Raw genomic sequence first — 5,844 nt, forward strand, 5'->3', positions numbered from 1 at the left:
TACACGAGCCTGGCCTCCACAGAGCATCTAGGAATTCATAGCCATTTTTGATCCCTGATTTCTGTTATGTGCACCAGCTTCAGGAGGCAGGCTGCTGCTACATCAGGCTGACTGGCAAAGGGCTAGGGGTGAAGCAAGAAGGTCCTTCTGCTCAAAACCCTTCCAGGGACAGCAGTATTCAGCAACTTTGTTGCCACCATTAAAGCCAAAGGAGCCAGAACTAAAGTTGTGTGGGTTCTCAGGCCAGGCACGGTGGCCAGGAAGTAGGAAAACAGGAGCCTAACATGGGGTCCAGGTCCCTGCCTCACCCCCAGAAGTGCTTTCAGGAGATGTACAATAGCAACACAAAGACCTAGGCAGTTTTCCCAAAGCGTCTGCATGCATACTCGGTACCCGGAAAGTCCACAGGGCCCCGACACCCAGACATACTTTGTCCAGCCATGTTCTTCTCCTATTACTACGTCTACTTGGCTCTCTCTGCATCACGTCCTCCTGCTTCCAGGCTCCCGTGGGGTCAGGTCAGCACGAGTTACCACTAAAATATCACCTGTGGCCTTGACAAATCTTTACCTGCTACTTAGCGGGGGGATAAGATTTCGGGGTAAGGACTGCAGAATTTGTTACAGGGATTGGAAGGTTATTCTAACCTAAGTCCATTACAGAAAGTGATTCCTAGACATTTGTGTCTCAAAGGACAGAATGAGCCACTCCAGCATAGTGAACCAATTTCAGGGACAGAAAATCTGCCACCAGTGGCTGGAGAAAGTTCTGGTAACACAAACAGAGCTACAGTGTCTGATTCCTTGAGATCTTTCTTTCAAATACGATATGCTGCAAAGATTTTTCCCTAGCAATTCCCCACCCTACCCCCCCCCCCCATGTTGCTTAAGGCCCAGCCAGCCACCCAGTTTTACATGTCTAAATCTGAAATCAAAGTCCTAGGCAGGGAGAGAGAGGGATTGTCACAAGTAATTGCAACATCCCACAAGAATTTGTTTGGAGTTAAAAGGAGCCAAACCTGGGCCTTCTCCAAAGCTTACAAGTCTGAGCTTTTTGAGAACCACATTTGATCTCTTCCAGTGCATTGAATGTAAATGTTTGTCTTGCATCTGCTTGGCAGATCTAGGGGACCCTGTAGAACTCCCGTGACCCACCAAGGTGACAGGTGTGGCTCTCCCTAGTACAGGACAGTGTGGGGATCTGCTTGCTATGAACCACAGGCCCCCAGAGTTGGTCTTCACTTTCTGAGCCATGCTAGCGGTGGAACATGAGCCCAGGGGAGGAGGAGGGACACAAGTTGTGAGGGGCAAGGGCTCCCAGGTGGCTGCAGGGAGGGACTTGGAGGGCAGGGGAGCGGGCACACTGTAACATCCTTTCTCAGCAACTCACACACTCACTGTGCCCTTGCCCCTGCCCCTATATTTTCTCATTTTATTCTTACCTGTTCACTTCATGACATTGTTTTGAGATGATGTTCTTTTTCCATATAAAGAATAGTCACCTTCAAAGTGAAAGCTTAAGGCTCAAATACAATAGCTACCCTGACTATATCTCAAGACAGCCCAGCATTATTGGAGGATATAGTTGGCTATTATCAACCATATACAATCATCATCATCATCATCAGTTACCACTTACTGAGCCCTTACTTTGTGCACAGCTCCCCCTTGTGAGGTTGACATTACTGTTTCCCTATTTGACAGAGTAGAGGCCAGGCCTGGTGAGATTAAGTCAGAGTGGGAGCTGGGCCTCCAGAGAACCTGGGACATTGCCATGGCTCATTTTCTTTAGGAAGGAGCAAGAGGAAGCAGAGCCCAGTGAGGCACCTGGCAGCCCCACCAGTTGGAAACTGCCAGGTGCTATTGGAAGGGCCTTTCATGGCATGTGTTTCCTGGGCCCCAGGTCTCCCACAGCTTACCCAGGACCATTGGGATGTGAAGCCTCAGAGATGGAGATGGAATGGGAGAAGAGGGAGAAGGCCGGGCAGTTCTGTCTTGATTCCCTAGAAAACGCTCATATCCTCATGGGCATGCAGGACCCTGTGGGCATGTAGCTCTGCCTTCCTCCTCCCATCTCTCTGGGACACCAGGGGGTGAGGCTTTTTCTGAAAAGTGGGTTTAACATTCCTCATTCCCACCACTCTGGCCCTAGCTTTAAAGAACGCAAAGAGAGCCAGAGTAGGCCAACGTAGATTTCTACTTTAAGGCCAAACTGTCCCTCAGCCCAATTTCTTTCCAGCACAGCCTAATATCTCTTTGTCCCCTTTGCTGATTTACATGGTAGGTTTATTTAATTAGCCAGAGATGAGTCAAAGTGCAGTTGTCCTCAGAGTTAATTAATATTTACTGAGCCACCCCACAGTGAGTGACGCCAAGACTGGACTGTGTCCTCTGTATCAGCTTAGGGAACAGACTTCAACCTCTTGTACCTGGCTGGGATTGGGACCCGGAACCAAAGAGTAGGGATGAGGGATCTTTGAGCTAAGAGGAACAAATGAGGTTATGCACTAACATGCCTGCCATAGTGTGGGGCACATAGTAAGGACTTAGAAATTGATAGTTGTGCTTGCAAATTTTAAAAAGGAGTGGCAGGGAAAGGTGGCTGAGAGACTATGTTCCCCCTATGGGACATATTCCAAGGGAGGGGGGTAATGGCAGCAGATGTGACGGGATACAGACGCTCAGGTGCAGTCAGATAAGCATCATTTATGAAGAAATCAGGCATGCTTCTCCCTATGAAAATAGGCCCCTGCTAGAAGAGAGAGAAAGTGGAGAGTAGCTAACCCTGAAGGAATTCATGCGGAGCATGAGTAAATGGAAGCTCTCTTTTAGCTGTGATTGGACTGCAAAGGGAAAGACACCTGGGCAAGGGGGCACTGGCCTATGTGGTCCCTGCTAGGCCTGGACCCTTCCGCTTCTCCAGCCCTTTGTGCACACACCAGAACTCTACCCCACTCTTACTCAGAAGACTTTTGACCCTTCCAAATGATGCTTCCTTCGGCCCTCTCCTGTGGAGTGCTGTGACAAAGCACTCACTGTGGCAGAATTTGGTGACAGTGCTTGTCCTCTCCCTCTGCCTCCTCTTGGGCTGCCATGTCTGAGGATCATATACAGCCTGCCCAGCTGACTCTTGGGCTGCAGGGGAGTTCCATTCCCCAAAGCCATCTTTGCAGTTACCAGCTCTAGACAGCCAGCTCCTGACTCTCCTGGCTGTCTACCCCCATCTTCCTCGGGGAAGTGCCAACATAGCCAGTGCCTGTGTTTCTGGGCTCTTCAGTCTCTGTCTGCTAGGCTTGCCCTCATGGCCCCAGCAGAGACTGTTCCAGAGTCAGGTTGAAAGGTCACCATGAAACAGCCCAGACCCAGGCATGGATAGGCCTCTTTGGAAGCCAAGGCCAAGTGGGAAGTCATGCTGCTGAGACAGGACCCAGTGGTCTGTCTGTCTCCAGCTCCCAGATAGATGGCTTTCTAAATCAAAAATGAGGCAAGGTCCCAGCAGCCATAAGACTTGGACAAATTTGGGCAGGAGGGCTGAATCAGGCCTGCAAGTTTCATTCTGGGTTTGCAATAAAAAGGTCTTTCCAATTACCTAAGATAAATTCGATAAGGAGAATGGAATGGGAAAGGGGGAAGAAACACCACAGCCAGATTATCAATTATAGGCAGCTTTAGTAGATTTGAGGTTCTGAGGCCCCTGCGCCCCCTGCTGGCCCCTCACACAGCCCACTGCCCTTGGGCTTCCTCTTCCCCAGGAGGCAGCCTGGCGCTTCTCGAAGCGCTGCTTCACTGGCCCCTTCCCCTCACTCTTTTTAATCTTTTCCCCTTAGGACCTCGCCGCCAGCATCTGTTCTCTCTCTCTTCCATAACCTGGGTTTCCTCCTTCCTGACAAAAACCTCTACATCTAACCCAAGCTTTTTTTTTTTTTTTTTTTTTTTTTTTTTGTAGTGTGTGACCCAACCACCTTGCTTTCCCACCAGCACACATGCCCCTCAGAACCGTGCAAGGGGCATCCTTCCTTAGACAGCATATCAGAGCAAGACTCTGCTGCTGCTCCCCAGAGGGGTTTCCAGTTTCCAGCTCTTCCTTCTCCCTCTGTCTTTCCCACTGCAGAAGCCAGCCTTTACCAGGGCCTCTAGGATTGACCACCCTAACTCTCCTACCACCAGCCCTCCACTCCAGATTGGACCAGGAATATCTATCCTCTCTACCACCTTCCCTCTCCTTCCAAATAACTGTCCACTGGGAAAATTTTAATAGCTCCAGTGTTCATACTCCAGCCGGCTCTCACTATGCTCTCCCCCTGGAGCTCCTGCTGCCGGGCCACTTCTGTGTCAATAGTCTCCTGAGTGTGTTTGTCCTCTGAGATTGGAAGTACCTAGAGGGCAAGAGGACTTTCATCTCCTACAAAACCTAAGGGCAGTGCTAGGCTCCCAGTGGGCACTCGGGACCAGGTTGAATGCTGATCTTCTGATAACCTCCTAGCACTGCCTCAGAGCTCTCCGCCTGCCCTAAGGTCTGGGTGTGGCAGGTCCGAGTGTGGCTAGGTCTGCCAAGGTTACCTTTGTCAGATCACTGCAGAAAAGAGGGGAGGTATGGGGACCTTTCCCAGAATGGATGAGAATGGGAGGGTGGCTTTTATTTCCAGAGAGATTGGGTGAGGGGAGGGAGGACCAGTAGGGGATGAGGTCCCTGGGTGTCCGTCATCGTGCTAGTGGAGAAGCCCACGCGGGATATGGAGGACTTGGTTCCAGGGGAAGTCCCAAACCTCATAGATGCCGCTTTCCATCGTTCCTCCATTCCTCCAAGGGCGGCCTGCCTCCTGGTTTGCAGTCCCGGGACGGATTCTTACGGGACCTCGGGCGGCGCCCAGTGCTGCTGTGGACAGCTCATTCCGCGGCGGTGGCGGCGGCGCCGCCCCGCGAGTCCCCGGCGCCGCCAGGGGGCGAATAAGGTGCCCGGCCACCCTTGGGACGCCCGGGGCGCGGGCGCTACGCTCAGAGAGGCCCGGCCGGGGAAGACGTGCCCGCCAGGACCGCCTCTTGCTCCCGCTGCTGTTGCAGCCCGGCCGGGCCGCTAACTGTAGCCCCGCCCTCAGGCCGGCTCCGGTTTCTCCAGGTGCCCCAGGGCTGGGCTGGGCGCAGCTGCCGGGCGCCGCACAGGTGGCAGGGCCGCCAGCGCACCCGGCTCAGCGCGCGTGGGGCTTTTCCCGGCCGACTCCCCGCGTTCCTTTCCCGCCCCTCCGCCGGCCTCTTGGCAGCCCTGGCTCTGCTCTCACGGCTGCCCCGATTGCGGGGCCGGTGACTGAGTAGGCCGCACCCTGGGCGCAGCAAATGGAGGACGCTGGCTTTTAAGGATGGGGCGAGGGAGGACGTAGCTCGGTTCCCCGCCTTCTCCCCACTCCTCCGAAGCGGCCGCGGGCGGTGCGCGGGCTGGTCTCTGCTGCGCTCGGGGCGGCGGGGCGGGGGGCTCCGGTCGGCCGGGTGCTTGAGACCCGCCGGCGCGCACGCTCTGCGCCTGCACCTGTTGGAGCGGGCCTCTACCGACTCGGACCTCAGCCGGCCTCCGAGATACACGCCACCCCGGCTGCGGTCCGTCTCCTACCGAAGCGGCCGTGTTTGGCTTTAGGAAAACAAAACCAAAAAAGTGGGTGTGCATTTGCACACGTCGACTCTGCTCTGGGTCAGCTAGTGGTGAGGACCGTATTTTAAATCTGTGGCCTGCAGCCTAAGACCTGGGCGGCTCAGGAAGGATACCTCCCGAGGCCCCACCCCTGGCCTTGATATTTCTGGGGATCTTTCATCTTTTTTTTTTCCCTAAAGGTTTTACTTTTAAGTAATCTCTACA

This window comes from Prionailurus bengalensis, chromosome A1 (assembly GCF_016509475.1).
Source record: "Prionailurus bengalensis isolate Pbe53 chromosome A1, Fcat_Pben_1.1_paternal_pri, whole genome shotgun sequence".
NCBI lineage: Eukaryota > Metazoa > Chordata > Mammalia > Carnivora > Felidae > Prionailurus > Prionailurus bengalensis.